The following is a 23,987-nucleotide window of genomic DNA, read 5'->3' on the forward strand; positions in this document are numbered from 1 at the left end:
TTTAATTACTAGAAAAATCTCAGGAATTCCTAGTAATAACAACATTCAGAGTAGGAAAAGGGAGCACTTCCTGGCACAGGTGCTGTGCAGCTGCTGGGACCCCACCGGTCACCAGGCAGCCTGCATGGACTCGTGAGTGGCTGTAGACGTCCTGGAAGCCATTTATAGTCTGGAAGCACATAGAGATCAAAGGAAACAGAAAGAAGTGAGAAAAAGGAGAAAAAAGATTTTTCATGTTTGCCCTGTGAAATCTGAGTTTCCATAATATGTGTTATGCACTGTAAGACCCCTTAGCTGGCCTCTGTAAGAATACATACAATAATATTGATATTATTTAGGGCTCTTAGTGAATAATAATCACATTATTTGGGTTTCTAAGAAATCTGTGATTTCTTGGAGAGGAACTCCATTAGAAAGCCAGTCCATGTGTAACATACATATACAGAAGGAATTGGAATATAACCCATTCAGATTTTATTGTCTACTCTTATGACTTCAGATTAAACTATCCTAACATGTGATACTAAGTCACCTATAAATAAGGTTCACTAAAATCCTAGCCAAGAAATCAGTGTTCAAACACATACATGTAAATACAGAGGTGGGCAAAGTAGGTTTGCAGTTGTGAGTATGTGAAACAGAGTTTATTCTTGTATTATTGTTTATTCATTAATTATTATATTAGTTATTATTATTAACCTCCTTTTGCCCACTCTGTATAAACTATATAACCAATAAGTCTCTTGGGGTTCTGATTCTAAGATACTGTGGCCAGACCCTACCTTCAAAATCAGTGGCAGTGAATATAGGAAGTGGTGTATTTACCTGGTACTACAGGTAAGTTTCAAAAAATTCCTGTGCTGTTGGAAGATAAGTAAATGAAGCAGAGGTAGTGTACATTCAGGGTGAACAAAAAGACTAACATTAACCTGATTCCCACTTTCTTTCTTCCTTCCAACTTTCGCTAATATGTCAGCTCCCTATACTGCTGACTGCCTGTTAGAAATAATGCTTCTATGCTCATCATCGATAATGTGACTGCAACAGAGAAAATTCAGGCCAGTTACAATGCCTGGTCTACAGCTTTCTAAAATTTAAGTGTGGCTGTTTCAGCTTGGGTCTTATCTCATTTGAAATTGAAATATGTTTGCAATGCTTGAATGTGGGAAGATTAATTATCACCTGTTTCAAAATAAGCAGCAGTAGTAACTCACCACATGCAAATGTGAAAGTGACATTGTCGACAGCTAACAAGAGAGGTTTTCAGCTGGAAAAGAGTGCAAACAGAAACAAAAGCATTTCTATTTCTACTCTGCAGCTGAACAAAAATGGTGTTTGATTCTGGCTGAGCTTGCCTGGGAAAGCCAGGCCCCCTTAGTGCTGGGACCCTACAGGCTTGGCGTTCTGCCTCCCAGTTACATCGAGTGAGTTCACATTCCCGAGGTCAGCATAGGTTACACTTTTTACCCAGCAAGAGAGGAAAACACCCACAGTTTCAACGCTGACTATCAATGTGGCCTTAAGCAAAGAAATTGATCTCTCTAAGCCTCAGTTTCTCCATCTATAAAAAGGACATAAGTACATGCTTGACTCACAGAGCGGATGTGGGTCTCTTGCGTGTTAGTATAAACAATTAGCACAGCATCTGGCATGCAGTAAGAGCTTAGTAATTGTTAATCGTTGCTATTGCAAAGGTATCCCTCTCTACTGTACGACAGCTAAAACAAAAATTCTTCCTGTCTAATGGCAGGAATATGAGGTTTGGTTTATCCCTTCTTAAAATTCACTGATTATAAGAGATCATTTCATTCCAGAAATATGCCTTTTCTTTCTTTCTTTTTTGTTTCAAATGCCATGTCTGGACTCCCATAGTTAATATCAGGTCTGTAAGAAAGATCTTTTGGCCCATCTGAGCACTGGTATTTGGGAGCCCAGGTCTCATTATGAATCCCTTTTATTCATAGGAAGGTTGGAAGTTAGTAAGTCTGCTGTCTGTACCATACATTGAGATAATGAGATGAAAATGGTATCAATTCAAATCACTTAGCCCCCCACCCCATCTCTATTTCTCTCTCAATTTATGCTGCACGATGACATAAAGCACCACCTTGAACGTGAGCCTGTCCCCCATGGTTAATCATCCCGGTACATGCTGAGATACCCCACACTATAATTTAACATGAAGAACAGCTAGGGGTTGTGTTGAAACTGTCATGACTCACAGGAATCTACTAATTTTGTCCTGTTCACCCCCATTCTATAACTTTGCGAGAATTTTTGCCAACATTGGCGGGGGTGGAGGGAGAGGAAAAAGAGAGAACATGAAGCTCTTTGCGAAATGGTACCCGGAGTCCATGCCATTGACAGTGTTTTCCTGATTCCCCCGGCGAGCTCTTTCTGAGCCACTCGAAGCCGATTCTCCCCGGACATGTTCTTTTATGAAAGTCGAGCTTCCTTCTATCAGGCTCTCACATCTTGCACAAGGGTAATCATTCTTGAAGCTGGAAATGTCTGCTATCTTCATGCTGCTGGTACTGAAAGAGGCAAACAAAATCAGCCCGATTGTTTTAGGTTTGGATTAGTCTGGAGTGTAGAGAGAAATATTTTAAAAGGCTTATTTTGACTATCAAAGTGAGTCGATATGACAGCAGTTGTCAGGGGGAAAATGTGCGCCATGCAAACACACAAACAACCCAGAGCAGCCAGCTCCAGCTACTCTGCAGTAGCACCTCAGAGGGAAAAATTGCTTTCCTGAACATCAGGGAGAAAGGGCAGCTCTCCAAGTCTCTTAGGGAAAGGCACAACTGCAACGAGGCATCCAGGATGACAGAGGGGTCAGAGGAGTTTGGAAATAAACTCTTGTTGCCCATCATCTCGTTGCATTGTTCTGTGGTTTGATACACGTGCGCCTGTGAAAATGTAATTATTTTAAATCCTGCTCAGGTTGGCAGATAGTGATCAGTTATGCTCAAAGAAACTTAACAAAAAGGAGGATAACTTGGATTCGGAAATTGGGGGAAAACGAACTAACATATAAACAAAATAAAGGTAAAAGCAAAATTAATGAGTAATTATGATAACATTTACTTGCTGGAAGTAGCTTTAGAATTCAGCACAACCACCTAAAAAGCTACTTAGACCATTCTGATTATATTATGTGGTCCCTTTTTAGGTTTGCCATTCAAATGAGAAAGCTCCTTTAACCTGGCATGAGAACTGCATGATTTCTCACCAAAATGCATAAAATTAGAGGTGCATTCTTGCTAATACTTTAAATGATCAGATTTCTATTTAATCAATTTTAATTGTCATATGATTGCCATTTTCCAAGAGAAATTCAATTTCCCAGTGTTTATCCCAGTAAAATACTGATGTCTACCTTAACACAATTTCCATTTACCAGCTCTTTTTGTTAAAAAAAGAAAAAGAGCAAGCTATTTACTTACTTTGACACAAACAAGTACTATTTGGAAAAATCATCCTCAATATGTTCCCAGAAGTAGATACACATCGTTGTGTGATATGTTCCAAATTTACAGACCTGAAAACAAAGCAGGGTAATTTCCTCCTATTACTTAGAAAAGATGATGGCAAAAAATACTCTGGAGAGAATATAGAAAATCATATTTTAAAATACTTCTAAAAGCAAATATTCAGAATAGTTGTTTTCTATATACTATATTTATGTCTTGCTTCTTAATAGTTAGATTCCTACACCAAAGCCACAAAACAAATTTCAGATTAATTATAGAGATTAATACTAAAACCACACCATGGAAGGAAAATGGACCTTCATCTTGTTTGAGAAGCATTCGTAGGATTTTTAAGGCACATGCTCAGAGTTCCTACCCAGGATGTAGACTTCTCATAATAAAGCCTGGGCCTCAGACCCACCTCAGCGGACAGCTGGTTTGGAACTGGCTTCCACCTGACCGTTTCCTCAATGCCAGGAGGACCAGTTCAGGCAGGCCTGCAATGAAATTACTGATGTTTATTTCAAAACCAAAGGAAATTTGTGCTGAGATATTTCTGATAGAGTAGGTTTCACCTACTTATGTTCTTGACTTATCTTCATTCTATGGCAAATCCATTCAGGCCTTGAGTTTGGAAAAGAAGCATTATGATTCATTCTTTCATTATCAAATAACATTTGGCTTCATGGTGTATTCCTAGAATAACCTTCCCCATTCCTTCCCGATTACTTCACTGAGAGCCTGAACCCCAAGTTTAATTTTCTTCTCCCCAAGAATACTATTTTGGTGTAACTGAACTTTCCTGTGTTGGGGCTATTGTGGTTTGTAGAGGCAGAAATTCAATTTTAATTAGGCCAATAGGAAGGCTCGTGAACATGGTACAGATGGGGCAGAGCTGAGACCAGGAACAGCATGCTATTTCTTGCCCCCGCTTTTCTCCACCGGTTGTCTTCCTTGTTCACTATGTGTCATCAACAGTTTCTAAACTCACATCCTTCCACTAACCATCCAGAGGAAGAAGGGCTTTTGTTACCCAATGTCACTTCCAGTGATTGGGGTGTGGTGGGAACAAATATGGATTCCAATTGACTTAGCACCAGCTCAACTCTATGCTCAATGAGATGACATAATTGGCACACCCTCCTTCAACCACATGTAAAAGTTTAAGTATAAATATTTCCCCCAAAGGATCTTGTTGGGGAAAATGATGATGAGGGCATGTAGTTACCAGAAAAAGCAGACATCCTTCCTTTCAGACAAAGCCGCAGTGGGTGGGGGCCGTGGCAGAGGCCCCCAGCCATGGCGGCAGCAGGCAGGGGCTGGGGCCAAGGCCCTTGAACGAATTTCGTGCATCAGGCCTTTAGTAATATATAAAGCAGAATCTTAAGACAATCAAGGGCTAGGACAAAGGGAGCATGTTATTACATCTCTGCACCTCACAGTTCTAGCTCTTTTGCCATGGTACTTCTCAGAGATTTCATGGGAATTAAATGGAATAATATATATAAAAATAATCAAATATTGTAACACAGGGGCATTGGATAACATTTAGTTCCATTTTCCCCCCAGAATAGTTAACAAAGCAAGCCTAAGACTGCTATCCTTAAAAAGGATGCCTTGATTGGCACTTGGGAATTAGGATTTCATGAGGGTTCCCATCTTTCCCTAACAAATAATAAAGACTCACTGTGCCTAAACTGTGCAAACTATACAATTTATACTATGATAATTTGCTACTGGAGTTAGTTATGTAGATAATGAAAATATAACCGTATATTCTTCATATAAAAATTTCAGTCTATAGCTCTAGTTGAGGCAACACAATTATTTTACATATGCAATTGATGCCCAAGCGTTTATGTCATAGGCGTTGTTACAACACTTTTAGTCTAAAGAAGATTTAAGGCGGGTATGTCAAGATCCCTGCCAAAAAATAGAAATCAACAAGAACTCATAGTATGCCTAGCTTTCTAGCAATGCTAATGTATAGTGACATTTCCAGAATAAAAGAACTGTAAAATTCACATTAAAGTGACTGGATGAGGTGACTTTGTGAATAGAATTATTGTTACTTTGGACTTCTCCCTGTAGCTCATTATTTCTCCTTGACTGGTAACATTAAACCCTTTATTTTCATGTTTATATAACAAAATTAAAGTTAATTTCTTTAATACTGAAAAATTTTCTACTTATCTTAATCCACCAGTAAAAAAATGGTTTACATCACCAGGGTTTACCATGAGCGGGCAATATAGGTCTTTTCTTTTTTCCAAAATCAATAGGTTTTACCAGTATAAAAACTAATAGGCCCACAAAACACTCCTAAATAGGAGTTAACATAGTCATGTAGGTGACTGAATGGAGTCCTGAGACTTTAGAAGACAGCAGAGTTCAGAGCTGAACCCACACACACAAGTCTTCCCTTTTCTCTGCCAAGGGCATAAGATGGCATGTGCTGCCCACATCTCTAAGAGCCCTCTCATCCTCCCAAACTTACAATTGTTGTCACCTTTATTGAGATATAGTTGACAAACAAAAAGTGCATATGTTTATTTGCTAAAGAATAAACCACAACAGAAGGCACCATACCAAAAACAGATTTAGTGAAATTCCAAATCGGACTCTTGAGACCTGCCATGGCCAATCCATCACCTCTCCCCAACTCAGTTCCTACTGGCAGACAAGTATAGTCCCTCCTCCAAGTGAATCAGGAGAACACGGTTTTCTTTCCAAAGAAACTGGCCAGCTTGAGAGAAAAATGTCTACAAATTTGTGAACAGCTTAATAAGAAAGCCATATTCTAACCTGATTATCTAATAACTAGTGGTCCGGTGCACAGATTCGTGCACATTGAAAGGAAAATAATTAAAAGAAATATTTTAATATTGCTAGTTGCCCTTTCTCTGTAATGCAAGTGTCAGAGCCTCTGCTGGTCGCTGTCTGCGGAGTGATCAGCGGGGCGATTGGGCCCTTGCCCAGCTCCCTCAGCATATGGGAGCTGGGCAGCAGCCCCTCCCCTGCCACCTCTGCTGGTTGCTGTCTTCGGGGCGATCAGCGAGGCTATTGGGCTCCCGCTCGTACCTGCCTTGGCTTGGCGCTGCCCTCTCACCTACTGCACCATCCCACCGCAGTCCTGCTCTCACTGAGGCCCATCAGGGCCGGCAGCACCTCCACTGCTGCCCGCTGCCAGCACCACGTTGCCAATGCCCGCCATGTTCTGTGCCACCCGTGGTGGTCAGTTCATGTCAAAGCAAGTGGTTGAACTCCTGGTGGAACTCCCAGTCAAACAACCACCTGAGGGGACAATTTGCATATTAGGCTTTTATTATATAGGATGGTCCCATCATTTACCTTGTGCCACTCATCTGCACAGGGTTTTCAATCCATGCTTTATGCCTTTTTGATAAACAGCCTGTTGTTTTTTATTATTATACTTTATAAAATTGTATTTATACTTTATAAAATGATCAGTGAGCAGCCAAACATCACTAAACATTTGACAGCTCTCAAAAATAAAAGTTAATAGCTAAATACCTCCTCCCTCTAAAGCAACTCAATACAGAGAAGTAAGAAAACAGAAGTGAAAGTATAAAAACCTTTAGTACCCTCAGAAATACAGAAAGAACATGTTGGGTATAAAAAAAGAAACCTTCAGAGAATTAAAAAATAGCTCTCAAGTGTTTAAAATATAATAGATACAAATATCACTTATATAATGGTTGAAAAATGGGGTTAAGGAAATCTCCCAGAAAATGAACCCAAATTTCAAAGAATAAAAAATATGAAAAAATGTTTTAAATTAAAAGAACAATCTAGAAAGTCTACCCCCCAACTCACATGCTCTAAAATAAATAATGCAAAGAAAATGAATGAGAGAAAAATATTAAAGGAATTATATAAGATTTCATTTTATAACTGAAAGACATTGATCTCCAAATTTAAAGGGACTGTCAAGTGCCAGCATAATGAATGAAGAAAGTCTCACAGCAAGATACACAGGTGTAAAATTTCAGAACATCATGGAGAAAGTAGAGAACCTAAAATTCCTAGCTTCTGGGAAATAACAGATAAAATAGATACAAAGCTTAGAAAACAAAACTCTAGTTCTCAAAAGCAATACTAGATGCCAGACAATAATGAGGAACAAGACTTCAAGATGAGTTTTAATAATTATTCTCAGCATAATATTCTGTATATAACCAAACCCTGAATAGGAATTGAATAAAAATATTTTTAGTAATGCAAAAGCATCAAAAATGTTACCTCCTTTTTACCCAATCCATATTAAATATGGGAGTGAAAGAGTTAATATAGAAAGAGAAAGAAATAGGACCCACAGAACAGGGCAATCAACAGTAAGAGAGAGAGAGAGAGAGAGAGAGAGAGAGAGAGAGAGAGAGAGAAGAAATCCCTGTAACAATGGATGAAGAGAAACCGCAGAATAAATGGACCTGCTGAACCAGCAGTCCACTGGGAGCAGAAATATGGAGGGCTCTGGAAGGGATGTCTTACAGAATATGGAGCCTCTAGTTTAATATGCGTTTGACTCCAATGATAACTTTGTCTATTCGGTCAAAGAGTTTGAGGAACATTTCATGATATATCCATAGAAAAATTTCACAAGAGGAAAAAAGACAATTTTTAACTTATAAGAAAAGAAAGTTTTGCAATAAATAAATGTATTCATAGTTTCCTATATAGCTTAGCATTGAATTATAATTATGTAGTCCTAATAATAATTACCATAAATATTGAGTAAACCAAAATTTTAGATACTATTTTGAGAGATTTGGAGGAGGGCAGGTGTATAAGTATGTGTATTGTGTATAGAAAGACAGCAGTAGTGTCATAAATGAGTCCATCTTAATTTTTCATAATAAGGTATGGAAAATCAAAATATAAGTCTAATCACATTACTTAGAATTGAGAAATTAAATACCAAAAGAAATATCTAGCCCTAGCCGGTTTGGCTCAGTGGATAGAGCATCGGCCTGTGGACTGAAGGGTCCCAGGTTTGATTCCGGTCAAGAGCACATACCCGGGTTGTGGGCTCGATCCCCAGTAGAGAGTGTGCAGGAGGCAGACGATCCATGATTCTCTCTCATCATTGATGTTTCTATTTCTCTTTCCCTCTCCCTTTCTCTCTGAAATCAATAAAAATATATTTAAAAAATACATTTCTAAAAGTGATAAGATTGGTGTCAGAGTTATTGGAGACAGGAAGAGGAGGAAAAGAGGACAAGACAATTATTTACGGTCAATCTTGGCTATATATATATATATATATATATATATATATGCATATATACATTTAAATATACATACATACCTATGTGTATAGTGCATATAAACATGTATATATAAGTATATGTGTATATGTCCTATATATTTTTAAATAATGAAGATTTAATTTTAAAAGGCAAAAAGAAAAGAAATAAGTAAATTATGTAATTATTTTCTAGAGTCACGAGAAAAAGCCCTAAGGAAAGTAGAATTTAATAACATTGTCATAAGTAATTTTAAAAGAGGAAAAACTATAGAGAAAGAATTTTTGTGAAGACTATAATATTTTAAAAAGTCCTCTGACTAATCTAATTTTAGTGTCATATCAGTCATAACAAAGTTGAATGCCTGGAGCAATATGGCATGGAAAAGGAATCCCCATTTTCCCATGTCTCTTAAAGCAAATGCAAGGATCCAAGTGCACAGCCTTTCACGACCTTTATAAAAATCTTCCTACAGTATGTGTTCACTCTGGAATGTCAGATCACTTGATGCTCACAGCTACCACACAGATTGAATACTCAGGGTAATTTATTCCAAGATCCTTGTCTTTGCCTCAGTATAACTGGCATTAAATGGCTCACAATTATGCTGGAAGTAGAAAACTAATAGACTGCAGCTCTTTCTATAGGGTTCATTAAAATTTGGAAACCAAATCATTGGTTTTAAAAAAAAAAGTCAGCTTCCTCACTTGTGTCACTCAAGGCAGCCTGGTGAATTTCCAGATAGCCATGATACACAGTTTCTTGCAGGTCTTCAGCTAACGTGCCCACCACAGTTGTAGCAGACAAAAGAGTTGATTAAGATGGGGCAGAAGCAAAACAAAACATGATGTACTTTTAAAAAAGGTGATAATTTAGATTAAAGGATGATTATAAACACTGTAGTTCAGGAGTGAAAAGAAAAGTTAAGAAGCCGTATCTCCCCTACATGAGTGGAGGTTGTAAGTGGACATAAGAAAATATGTTTTGGCACCCAGGGGGGAAGTCAGAGCTAATCAGAAGGACCTGAGAGCCAGGCACCTGCATTGTACCCGTATACAGACTCCATTGCACCAAGGGGACCGCTTTTCCCAGCCAAGTCTAAGCAAAGGGTGCCCTCTGGAGGGATGGAGAGCACAGATTGAATGGGCATATGTGGCGGCATTATTTACAAAAGCCTACATTTCTGCTGTGAAGCCTAACTTATCTCTGCCTTTGAAGAGGAGCGGGTATTGTGAACTTGGAAGAACAGCTTCTTATTTGAAGTAGTGACCTGGGATCTCCAGCTTCTATTTCTCTGGTGGGGTCTCCCTCTGTGGCTCTGTGATTGCAGCTGCCGTTAGAGATATTGTGTCTGGTGCCCAACGCAGCTCATTCACATCTGGAGGATTTTTTTTTCTGTTTTCTCAAGACTTTGCCTTATTTGTTTTCATTAAAGGCTTTTGTGCCATGGCTTAATAGTTACCTCTGTACTCCCCCAACACACACAAAATAGACATTTGCAATTAACTTGTTACCTTGAAAATATTTAACACATACATATCTTAAATTAATTTTACCATGCGTAATAGTAGCTCACATACAACATTCCTTAACACTGCCTTTAAATAGGTCACATGTATGGGTTCTTTATGTGATGAAACATGAGAAAAATAACTACCTAAGCTTATACAACTTTATCACTGCAAGTTTTAGCTTATACAACTCAGAGCAACCTCAAATGGACCAAAAAATAATAATAAGTAAACTTATTGTCTAGTGGAATGCAAAATTATGTGTGTTTGTCTTCCTGGGGGGCATGGTCTGACTGCCCACCTAGAATGACAGTCTTTTGTGAGGACCTCTCCACTGTTCACTCAGACAGGGGGTAGCATTGCCTTGATGGTGGGTTAAAAGAAGAAATCTATAGGAGAGCGACATACAGAATTTCCCTCACTTCATTCTCAGTCACTGAAGTGTCCGAAAGCCCCATGTTGAGTCCCTAGGGTCAGTTTCCATCTAATCTTCCAATTATGATATATGCCATTCAGCTGGCGACCAGGCAAATCTGGGTATGGTTGCTTCAAAGTACCAAAGCGACACATTTATCCATTCAGAAAATATTTATGAAGTGCATTCTATGTTCCAAGCACTAACCTATGTGTTCCGGATAGACCCATAAACGAACAGAAATCCCTTCTAACACAGAGAGTGCATTCTAGTGTGGCTGCTGTAGGAACAATGGGGTGTTATCAAACTGCAGAAGAAAGCAATAGATATAATAAACAAGTAAAGTATAGAGTATATTAAAACGTAATAACTGTTATGGGGGGAAAATGGAACCAGGCAAAGGCGAATTGGAGTGCTAGAGGCTGTAGGTTGCAACATCTAATAGGGTGATCAGTATAAGCCTCCTTCAGACTTGAAAGAGATAAGAGAGTTTAATAGGCAAAGATCTTTGTAGGATGTGCATTGGAGACAGAGGATACTCAATGTGAAGGACCTAATGTGGGAGCATAGCTGGCATGTTGAGCAAAAGTAAGGAAGACATTTTGCTGGAGACATTTTGCCTTCAAGTTTTTCTTGTTCCCTAGCCTGAGTGCCCTCTCTTCAGTGCTCTTTTCTGGCCTATTCTCAGACTCTAGGACATAATTCTCCCTCTGATCCTCTCTAAAAATAACCACCATTTTACCAATAATCCGAAGAATCACCTATATAATCCCCTCCTGGTTTTGAAACTCTGAGGAAAGGTGGACATGAACGCTTCCTCTGCAAAGATGAAGAGGCTGATCTTCAGAGAGCTTAATTCTTGCAATCGGATGACCAAAGTCAAACCCACAGCTTTCACTTCAAGCTTAATGGTCTTTTTGTCTCTGACTATGATGTCCTGTTTCTTCTATTGCCAAAGTCAAATCTATTTCTATTTTCTAGTCAAATCTCTGGGAGGATAAAAGAAAGAACAAAAAAAATGCTAGACATCATGGGAAGATGGGAGAGAAGCTGACATTACAAAAAATAGTTTGGGTGAAAAACAATACCCATTGTGTCACCATTCAGGTGTGGATATTACACCATTGTCACTAAAAAATAAAAATCCAACTGCACCCACTTCCTACACACACACACACACACACACACACACACACACACACACGCACACACACCCCTTTATGAAACACTCAAATCCTTCTCCCCACTTTTTTACTCTGCTCTCTGCCATGGGCGTGGCAAAGAGAAGTTATCCAGCACAATGTAAAAGGCAGATATACATCATCATCTTCACTAAAGGCCTCCATGTATTCTCTTGAATACCATTGTATACAGATTGTTTGAATGTGTTAGGTTGTTCTGAGTCTTTACAGTGATAAAGTTGCATAAGTTTACACAGTTGATCTTTCCCTCATGTTTCATCACATAAAGGATCCATACATGTGACCTACCCACAAATCAGTGTTAGGGGTAAGGTAAGATGCAAATTGCAAAAATCACCCCAAAGGAGTGTTTCCTAAATGCGTGTGCATGTGTGAAGGAGAGTGGAGATCCTTGGATTCCTTTTCTTTGTCCATACAAAGGGCAAATCTTGTCCTGTCCCCATTGACCATTCCCTTTCTTCAAGTCTGCAGGTCTTACTCCACACTAGCTCTGGAATATGACAGTATTGATTTTGCTTTCCTACACCCTGACAACATTTTTTCAGTGATCTCTTTTTAAAACTTGCCTTGAATTATCCTAATTTGAATGTGCCATCTGTTTCCTGCTGAAACCGTGACTGATAAAAAGCATGATCTTCCATTCTTTTAGTCCCATAGAAATGATAAAGTATAAAGTAAAAGTTAAATGAAATAGTGGTGTCAAATGGGAAGATAAGTACTTCTATGATCCCATAATGAAAGAGAAACACAAAGAGCAATCTCCTGAAAAGCAGATGCACAGAACCTCAAGTATGGAAGTAGGGCGTTTCATTACCATAGGATAATGGAGGTTACAAGTTCTTATTTGAGGCAGGCAGAACAAACTGGACCTAGGCTCCCTATATGAAATGTGTGGCTGTGGCCTCTCTTCTTGACCTACTGAAAGAGACAGAAAACTAACCTCTAGACCTTACCCTGAATCGTGGCTGCCCATATAATGACCTCCTGGTTCATAGGTGGACAGTCAATACTGAGCCATGCCAGCTGGGCAATTAACATTTTTATGTCTTTATTTTTGACATAGCAGAGATGTGCTTTGGAGCTGGGAGTGAGGGGAAGTATTGACAACAACATTGAAAGTAGCCAAGTTCCTGAACCTACTACACAGCATGAAGAACACACCTTTAAAAATGCATTTTTTCATTGACGGTAATTCGGAGAAGAAAGCATCACTTATCTGTCACTATAAATAATGAATCTGTGGAGTCTAACATATGAGAATAGGTCTTAATTGATGACTGCACAGACAGTAGTAAAAGCTCAATAGGTAATATAATTCCATTCAGTCATTTTAGTTTGCGGCTTTGTGTATTTTTCATAACAGTGGGTCATGTTTAGTTTTCCAACACTTCTAGGAGGATTTTAAGAGTTTTGGGCTCAAGCATAAATTCAAATTGCATGCTATTAAATCAAATACTAAAACAAACAGAAAAAGATCTACTGATTCCTACATGCTGAAGATCATTTTATACGCTTTCAATGTGCACCTAGCTTCTGTCATACAGATATATCAATTCCCTGATAATTGATATAGTTTAAAATTCAGAACTGAAAATGACCCCCTTGTAACATACATCTCAATGTAATTCAAGGCGGTCAGCTTGTGGGAGTGGTGTGGAAGAAATAAAATAATTTCTTTTTAGTAAAATTTTAAATTCGTATCCTCTTTTGCAGTGCAGGTCTCTTTACAACAATTATATGGCTTTCTTTAAAAATATATATCTACTATTAACTCACTTAATCCTGAAGTGTATTCAGCTAATATATATTTTTTTTACTAAATTTTATATTTAGAGCAGTTTTAGGTTTAGAGATCACCCGCACAGATGTACAGAAGGTCCCCCTTTATTCCCTCTGCTGCCTCCCCCAGCCCAGTTTCTCCCATTATTAACTGTTTGTATTAATGTGATGTTATTGGTTACAATTTATGAGCTAATATTGATGCATTACTATTCAGGTTATTTAGCATTCCCTTTTTGTGCTACACAGTTCAGTGATGTTTTAAATTTTGTTTTTTCAATTACAGTCTACATTCAATACCATTCCCATTAGTTTCAGATGGACAGCATAGTGGCCAGAAAAATCATGTACTTTACAGTATGGTCCTGATGCTTCAAGTACCCACCTGGCCCCATACATAGCTATTAGGATGTCTTGACTATATTTTCTACCCTGTAATCCACTATTCAGTAACTACCAATCTGTACTTCCTAATCCCTTCACTTTTCCTACCGGACAACTGTCAGTTTGTTCTTTGTTTCTATTTTGTTTGTTTATTTTCTTTTTTAGATTCCACATATAAAAGCATTTGTAATTTCCAAAGTAGTCCTATAATGATTCCTATATACAAACTAGAGGCCCGGTGCACAAATGCGTGCATGGGTGGGGCCCCTCTGGGTAGACTGCAGGGATCGGACCAAAACCCACAGTCCAACGCTGCCTGCAACTCCTACCTGCTGCTCCCGCTCATCCCAGCCCCACTGTGCCTGCCACGGGCTCATGCCCAATCAGTCTCGATCAGGAGAGGCTGGTGCTGCCACAGCAGCACTCGCCAGCCATGAGCCGCCCTGCATCTACCCTCCCAAGGGGAGTGGCCTGTGGGATCCGGCTGAAACCGGCTCTCCAACATCCCCCGAGAGATCCCGGATTGCAAGAAGGTGCAGGCCAGGCTGAGGGATCCCACCGGTGCACGATAGGGCCAGGGAGGGAGCGCAGGGAGGGCTCCAGGGCATGTCCAGCCCATCTCGCTTAGTCCTGATCAGCTGGACCCCAGCAGCAACCCAACCTACGGGTCAGAGCATCTGCCCCTGGTGGTCAGTGCACGTCATAGTGACTGGTAAACCAGTTGACTGTCTGCCCCCTGGTGGTCAGTGCACATCATAGCAAGCGGTTGAGCAGCCTTAGTATATCATTAGCATATTACACTTTGATTGGTTGTTAGGTTGTTCTACCGTTTGGTCTATTTGCATATTACCCTTTTATTATATAGGATAATGCTAATATTTAATGACTAAAAATTGTATGCATCATTTTTGGAAATTCTGGATGTAATTTTTAAAAATATATATTTTTATTGATTTCAGAGAGGGAGAGAGAGATAAAAACATCAATGATGAGAGAATCATTGACCGCTGCCTGCCGCACCCCCTAGCCCCCTACTAGGAATCTAGTCCACAACCTGCCATATACAGCATATACCAGGAATCAAACTATAACCTTCTGGTTCATAAGTCAACTCTCAACCACTGAGCAACCAACACCAGCCAGGCATAAATTCTGATTGTAATTTTTAGAAACAATGGAATAGGGTATTGAAATCATGACTATTCAAGAAAATCCAAGATGCATGCTTGATTGCTTGATATAAAACTACAAATACATTTCTAATTTTTGTTTCTTAAAATGTTGAGGTTAGTTAAGCAAAGCTTTCTTTACAATAAATGTTACTTCATCATATGTTATAGTTGTGCCAGTGTTAACTAACATAATAATATTCATAACACATTAAATATTATTTATAAAATAGAATAATATATGGATATATATGATAATACTATTAATATGATATTATGTCACCATAACAATTGTGTAAAATTTGTATAATAATAGCTAAACCTATATGATTTGTGACTTCAAAATAAAAAGTAATATTTTACTCAAAGGAATGAAATTCTAATACTTGGATTTCAGAAACTAGTTGAAAGCCCTTAAAGATATTAAGGATCCCAAATCACATCATTTTGTGACTTAGATATAAGCTATTTTGAAATAAAGATAATTGACAAACTAATCAAAGAAAATACTTTTATTCTTATTTATTTAAAAATTATATATAATAATTGCCTTCTTATAGGAGTAAATTTGAAAAAGTAAAAGTTTTAGTTTTCCCACTAGAATTGTATCCCAAAAGGAGCTGGAATTGTTTTTATTTTATTCACCTCTGTATCACCAGGAACTTGTAGGAACTCAATAGGTATTTGTTGAATGGCACAGAATAGGTATTCAATAATTATTTGTTTATAAATTATCTTTAATAGGAGCATGATTCTTACAAATACAGAATACTGACTCAATACATAAGAATTCATTTTAAAAACATTTATGAGAAACAAGGGGTCCTATCCTTGGTATCTACAGAAGAAATACAGCAAAAAAACTGAGTGCATGAACAGGCAATTCACAAAAGAATTTAAAAAATTATAAACCCTAGCAAGCATTCAATTTGGTAGCACATAGGTGTTCATAAAAATAATGCAAATTTTTATTTTTTCCTTATAAAATTGAAATTTTTTAAATGACCATAATCAGTTTGGATGTGAGCAAGGAAGACCAATTCTAACAAACTAAACAAAGAATTATTTTTGAACATTTAAGTAAATATTTACAAAGAACTTGCTCATAGCATCCCTAGTCACAATTATTGTCTCTAAAAGATTTCACCATTTAAAAGAATCAGGACAACTGATTTCAACTCTAGGGCAGGAAATCTTATGGTACCTTAAAACCAGTAAATTGTTCAAAGACTAGTGGGATTAAGTCAAAAGAATTTAACAGCCAACTCAAAGAATACCACTCGCTAAAGATGGGACAATTAGAATTTTTAAAAACTTACTCAAAAATTAAGTCAGTTTTCACTTAACATTGCAGGGAATTTTTAAAGACCTACCTCTATTGAGAAAAAAATTTTCCTTGGTTGATTTCTAATTTCTCTTTTGTCTGTTAAATTCTAATATAATTAGTAGTTTTAATGAAAATGTCATTTCTCTTCTTATCCCAATGTGTGTGCCTATATTTATTCCCTTTTCTATATACACGTATTATTTAAGACATTTTTACCTTACATTGCTCGAAGTTACAATGTCGATTATTTTTAAAATTATTTACTTTCCCAAATGGGAAAAGTGAACTTTTAAATAATTAATGGCCTACCACTGATTTAACAAAGCACCCATTACTGTCCACCTGGATTAAAACCGGCATCTATAGAAGCCTTGCTAAAATGATTCTATTCTCTGTCCTCTATACATCCCAATACCGCATAGATTGGCAAAATGTTAGAGATAAGAGGAAGTAGAGCCATTTTAGAGAAATTGACATCCAATTGCTCAGGACTTCCCAACATGTATAACATTAAATTTGACAGAAATTTATTCCAGTTAATAATTTACTCAACCCTAGAATTCCACATGAAATCACTTACTCCCAAAGCAGGTAAACTAAAAGGGTTGCTGAGTTTAATCAAGGAGATTAAACAGCAAATGTCAAATAAAATAAAAGAAAATGCCAAATTAAGTTCTCTCTCTCTCTCTCTCTCTCTCTCTCTCTCTTTCTGATTTTTTAAAATTAAATTATTTTAGAAAATATGGGCAACTAAATGTATATTTCCCAGAGCTTCTCAAACTTCAGCATGGATAAGAATCACTAGGGGAACTTGTTAAAACACAGATTCCTGGGTCCCTCTCACAAAGATTCTAAGTATGACTGAGTATGCAGGGGAGGGGTCCAGAATTTGCATTTCCAACAAGGTCCCTGGTGACACAAATGGCCAATTGGAACCGCTAGAGGTCTTCTTTCCCAGTTTAAGTTGCCTGGGTCCTTAGATAACTTGGCACTAATCTTTGGCTAATCAGTTTTCTTTCTTCTCATGACTCTGCTTTACTTTTAACAACACCTCCCTTTACTTCAGTTTTTATTTTAAAATGTCCTGGAAGCTACTGTTCACATGCTATACCTTTACCCAAAAGATGGCCTTACATAGTTCTGCTTATCATTTCACTGAAGGAAACACTCCCATATAGAGGCAAGTTTAAATGGTCCGTGGGTCTTGGTCATTGCCCCACAGATTGCTGAAATTATAAACAGATTCCTTTCAGCATCACATGAAAAAATTTTTGCCCTGGGTAATAATGTTTATGTGCTACTGTTTAACAAGCTTTTTTTTTTTTTTCCTGGTGTTGCCTTTGAACTTGAAAAGCTTTGTTCCTTCTAATAAACATTTTTAGAAAGAGATGATACAATAACCATTCTCAGATCATAGAAATCCTATGGGATCATGTTTCACAGATTTAAGATGATAAAGTTCCTAAATTGGTTATCAGCTTATCAGTAAATAACTAATCTTTGCAGTAATTTAGCATTGATAGAAGAAAATAGCAAACACTCATATTTTACAAATAATTTCTATGACAAAACATTTCTAAAAACATGAAACCAGTGTTCTCAGAACATCTGGCACCAGAATTCCATTTAGGAAGGAAAGGATATTTTGCTGGAAACTATCTTGATCAGTCGCTGGAGAGTGAAGATAAGGTGCTGAGGGAATCCAAACAAGAACAACATGTTTAAATAAACATCTTTGTTGCCTACTCTGTTCCAAGAACTGTTCTAAGTACTTATGCATATTAAATAATTCAGTCATCATAAGTATTCTTAGAAAGCATGAATTCTTTTCTCCTCCATTTTCTAGATGATGGAATGGAGGTATAGAGTCTAAGTGACTTATCCAACGTCACACAACTATAAGTAGTCAGGCTGGGATTTGAACCAAAGAAGCCTCAATCCACAGTCCATTCCTCAACCAGCATATAATGCGGACTTTATCTGATAAAGAACAATTTCTTAGGTGTTTGTTGTTTTTTTGTTTGTTTGCTTGTTATTTGTTCTAGGAAAAGAAAGGGGGAAATAGAAAAATATAAAGCAGGAAGAGAAAGTAAGCAGAGGGATGGCAAACAGCTGGAGGATAGTGAGGCATGGGCTCTGCTTTTGTTGGCGGTAGGGGTCCTGGAAGGGTTTTAAAGAAGAGGAGTGTGTACCATGAAGTGTTACATTCTCTTGCTGATCACTGCATATTGTGGTCTCTTCTCATGACCTTCAAATCTACAGTAAATCTAAACTCACAAAGTCTTGTCAAAAATAGCAAGAGAGCAGACTTTCACATCTGGGTTAATGCACAGAACAGAGATTTCACAGAGGACAATCCCCGATACTTCCCTTCCCCTCCCTCTCCCCCCAACACACACACACGCACACACACACACACACACACACACACACACACACACACAGCAAGAGCCCAGAAATAGAAGTGATCAACAGATTATAATCCCAGGTCGTCTCAGAAACCTTGGAATAGGACTTCCGGGCTGGAATTGTGGTTCAAATAATCTTTTCTAAATCTCAAGAGGAAGGCAGTTCCCAATGGACACTGGCATTTTAAGTTAAATTGTAAGTTAAATTGATCGTGTTTTCTCAGCTATAGATTGAGAAAGGGGGGGTTATATTATCGAATTTTAACAATGGAGCAGAGCACTATGTCCAGCTCAAGAAATACTAGGGTGCTTACTTCAGTTATAGTAGAAAATTACATGAATACTTTTAACGTTAAGAGTGACAAACACGAATACGTTTAAATATTTTTAAATCTATGGTAAAGTCAGTTTACTTTGGATGGACAATTCCTGTTCCAGTTTACTTGGATTACTGTAAAAATACATTTCCATGGGCAGAAGTAAATCTTTTTCCTTCATATAGAAAGCCAAGATTTTTCTTTCTCAGAACACGGCACCACAGCCCAAACCAGGACAGGCTGGCTGAATGAGAGCCGTCCCCAAGCTAATGACCTGGTTTGCTGTGCACACTGGCTGTTATTGCACATCTGAGGCCACTGGGTCCCTGAGGGTTCCCAGGCAGAGCTTTAGCAGGTGGGCTTCCTGGTAGAGTCAATGAGAACACTAATAAGCTTGTCTCAGCTGGATAATACTCTTTGCATATCTTTGCATTTCCTTGTTGTTCCAAGGAACTGCCTGGAGGAGGAAATTCGCTCAGCTCACCAATTATAGTGCTCCCCAATTGGTTTATGGATGTTTCAGCAGATTTATTTTGTCGGACACAGAACTAACTTTCTTGGTTACTTCCCTTTAGTTCTCACAAATTAAAAAAAAATAAAGAAACTCCAACTATTTTACGAAGAAGACATTTTTGTTCATTCATTCATTAAATAATTAATACCTATTTTTGAGGATTCAGTATAGGCTAACCCTATGCTACGTACTCTGGGATGAAAAAGATAGTAATAGTATTTATTGTCTGGTATGTGCCAACCAGTGTGCTAAGGGTTTTAAATTCATCATCATGTATAACCCTCCCCACAATCACATCAAATATAACCTTGAACTACAAATTAGGAAACCGAGGCTCAGAGAGGGTAAGAATTTTGATCCAAATAGTTCTGTGCTAAGTGTTTTAAATTTATCATCATGTATAACCCCCCCCCGCCCACAACCACATCAGATATAACCTTGAACTACAAATTAGGAAACTGAGGCTCAGAGAGGGTAAGAATTTTGATCCAAATAGTTTCTAGGTTAAAAAGACTGGGTATCATCTCTGGTGTATGTGATTCTAGGATTCATTCTCTTAATTTTTCTAGTAATAAATGGTTCTGGCTCTCAAGAAGTTTACAGTTAAGCTATATAGAACTCAATTTAAGAAAAACCTGTGTGCATTGAGATGATTTCCACATTTTTTCACTCTCCACTGGGGACATTGAAAATTGCTCCAAATCCTTCAGGCAGGGATGGAACTGTCATGTGATTCCAGGTGGAGTGAACATGAACTAATAGGCAAAGATTCAGAAGCGAGCAAGTGCAGGGCAGATTTGAGAGCATACATTCCACTATAGGAAAAGCATAACAAGTTGAGTGTGATGCTTGCAAATACAGGTTGAGGCCAAATCAAGAAGAGTGTTGGATTTTACAAAGCAAGTGCAGGGCAGATTTCCACTATAGGAAAAGCATGACAAGTTGAGTGTGATGCCTGCAAATATAGGTTGAGGCCAAATCAAGAAGAGTGTTGGATTTTACAATCACAGTAAAAATATCAACGGGACATGGTGGTTACTGGACCTGAACACTGAGGACAACTCAAACTTTAATCCAGTTCCTTACATTAGTGTATACACTATTAACAAAGACCACCAGGTTTGATGAATTTCTCCTACTTTGTGTTTTCTTCTTTCCTCTATCCAGTTAACATAGACTGGATTTCACTAAATCACAGACAATCCCACAGAATTCTAGGTCAGGAGGCGTAACGAGCTACAACTACACTCCTGTACTCCCCTCAGGTCCAAAGCTTAGGCTACCTTACTGATGGTTGAGACAATGTCCAATTTTCCTTCAGGATTACCTGGAAAACAATTCCTTCTGATTCTGTCCCCATACATTGAAGAATAAAAAGGAACCAAAAGGAAGGAAAGCTATATCAGAGAGTCCTCTGGTACGCAAAAATGTGTGTGTGTGTGTGTGTGTGTGTGTGTGTGTGTGTGAGAGAGAGAGAGAGAGAGAGAGAGGAGAGCATGTTATGGTTTCCCCCTTCACCTGTCTTATGTAAGTATGCTATGTATGTGTATGTCCATAAAAATATGGTAACAGTATTTTTATCTTTTAGTGAAGGCTTGAGTTAATCCTTTTGTTCAGGGAAACAAGTACATGGTGAGGGAAGAGGTACAAAAATTAGAATTTTAAAACTAAACTTTTTATTATGAGTTTTTAAATAACTCATTATTAAAGTTTTGAGTGTTCTTCAAATATATTCTGTGTTCTAGTCTAAAAATGCTATGACTTGGATAGAACTTTGTAATGTGTACCTATACATTGCAAAGCTCTGTTTATAAAATTTCTTTCTTTTTTTTTAATCCTCACCCAGGGACATGTTTATTGATTTTAGAGAGAGAGAGAAAGAGAGAGAAAGAGACATGAGTCAGTTGCCTCCCACACACGCCCCAACCTGAGGATTCACCCTGCAACCTAGCTTAAGTGTCCGACTTAGACTCAAACCTGTAAACTTTTGGTGAAAGGGACAACACTCCAACCAACTGAGCCACTGGCTAGGGCTGTTTATAGAATTTCTTAATACTTTAAACATTTCCAGTGGAATGTATATTGGAAAGTGGTTTTTACCCTTACAAATCTATTCATTAGATTGTTTTAAGACTTTGATTTCTAAAATCAATATCTTTCTGCTTTGCTGAGCACTTCCAGTTAACACAGAGTGATCCATTTTCTTCCGAAGGCCAAGGTAGGGATGAGCAATTGGGGATCTCCTGTTTGACCCTGTGTGCAAAACGGATACAGAGCAGAATTAAATCTGTAGTTCCTCTGTATGACCTGTCCTTAGCCTTCCTTAGGGAAAAACACGGCTTCCATCTAGGTAACTATCAATTTCATTTTACCCCTTGAAGAGAAGTTAGTGCTAGTGAACATGGTGCTGTTTTTGCTATGGCAAGAATAATGCATTGCCTTCTAAATCCCTGTGTATGCATAATATGAAAGGCTGGGTGACAATAGGACAAGCCACCTCAGGCTGGGGAGTAAATTGATATCAGTTCCCTTGTTTTGTTTTAATGTCCTGCTCAAATATCTCTGAAGTCTCACAAGGGACTTTGATTTGACCAACAGCCTTCAGCCTTCAAAGACATCCTGGAGGTGTTTGTGAGATAGCTGCTTGCTGACATAACCTTGGTTGCTTGTTCTAAGAACCTCATTGTATGCCTCAGAGGTTTCTGGAGAGACTCTACCAAAAACTGCTGCCGGTGGCCCCCACGTTCATCTCTATTCAATGTACTAAGTCTTCCCACTGTTTTTCATGAGTGATACCTCCTCTCACAGTGTGCACAAATGTGCTTAAGTACAAGTCACCTAAAACACTCCATTTCTTATTGTAAATATTCACCTCATTTTTCTTATACAAAGTAACACAGGCTCAATTATAGAAAATTTGAAAATTTACAATATGAGAGAAGGAAAAATACCTTCTCTGAGATCATCAATGAAACATGAGTACTTCTAGTAATCTGAACTAGAAACAGATTTTTTTGAATATCATTTTCTTTTTTATAAATTTAATTTAATTTAAAATGTGTCCATCATCATTCATCTTCACTATGCCCCCTTTCACCCCCACCCTTCTTCCCCACCTCCCACAATCACCACACTGTTGTCCATGTCCAAGAATTCTCTCTTTTCCTTCTTTTTTTGTTAAATATAATTTTAATAAAAATGTGTACTGATTAGAGTATACTGGCTTATTTTAAAATAATTACAAAATACATGCCTTTTAATAGTAAAAAAAATTATCCTGGTGTTACATTGACTTTCTGATTAAAGCTCCCATTAGTCCATTAGCATTCTCATATTTTCCTGTTTAGTTCTCCAAGCATTACCAATGCTCTCTGTTGTAGAACAATAAAAAAGCCACATTGAATGGATGGACATTTGAAAAAATTGTTGGTTTGGAACTTATAAAAATCAACTTCTCAATTGTAGTTTTGTTTTTTATTATTGGACAAAAAAATACACCAGTCTTCAAAGTATTCTGATTCACAACTGTGTATAGAGAAGGGGAGTTTTATGGTCACCATTGAAGTCCTCAGTGGGAAAAGATGGTCAAGGTTCTGGGTGGGAGATAATTAGCACACACCTGGAATGATCTATGGATTAGTAATAGGGAGATGAAAAGTCATATGAGAAATTAAAGGATTAAAGAAAACCCCTTGGAGATTTAGAAAATTTTATGAATACAATCATAAAAGGAGATATGAAGAGGAGGAAGATAAGGAACTAATACCTTGATTTGCTGGAGATAATTAGCACGCACCTGGAATGATCTATGAATTAGTAATAGGGTGATGAAAAGTCATAGGAGAAATTAAAGGAAAAAAAACCATAGAGATTTAGAAAATTTTATAAATACAATCATAAAAGGAGATACAAAGAGGAGGAAGATAAGGAACTAATACCTTGATTTGCTACTTGGTCCAGGCACTGTGGTAGGCACCTTCCAAAAATAACCTTATTTAATCTTTACAATCATCCTATAAAGCAGAGAGATACGTTGAAACACAGAGATGTTGAGTAATATGACCAGTCAGTAGTGACAGAAAGCTATTGGGTAGATTTTCAAAGCAAAGCAAATCAGCAAAGTATTTTGTTAGAAATTTTTTATGGGCCAGGCAGAATTGATTATAGCTAAAATTTTATAATATTTGCTTAAATTTCTTAAAAAATTTGAAGTAAAATATT

Source organism: Myotis brandtii, unplaced genomic scaffold (genome assembly GCF_000412655.1).
Source record: "Myotis brandtii unplaced genomic scaffold, ASM41265v1 scaffold452, whole genome shotgun sequence".
Taxonomy (NCBI): domain Eukaryota; kingdom Metazoa; phylum Chordata; class Mammalia; order Chiroptera; family Vespertilionidae; genus Myotis; species Myotis brandtii.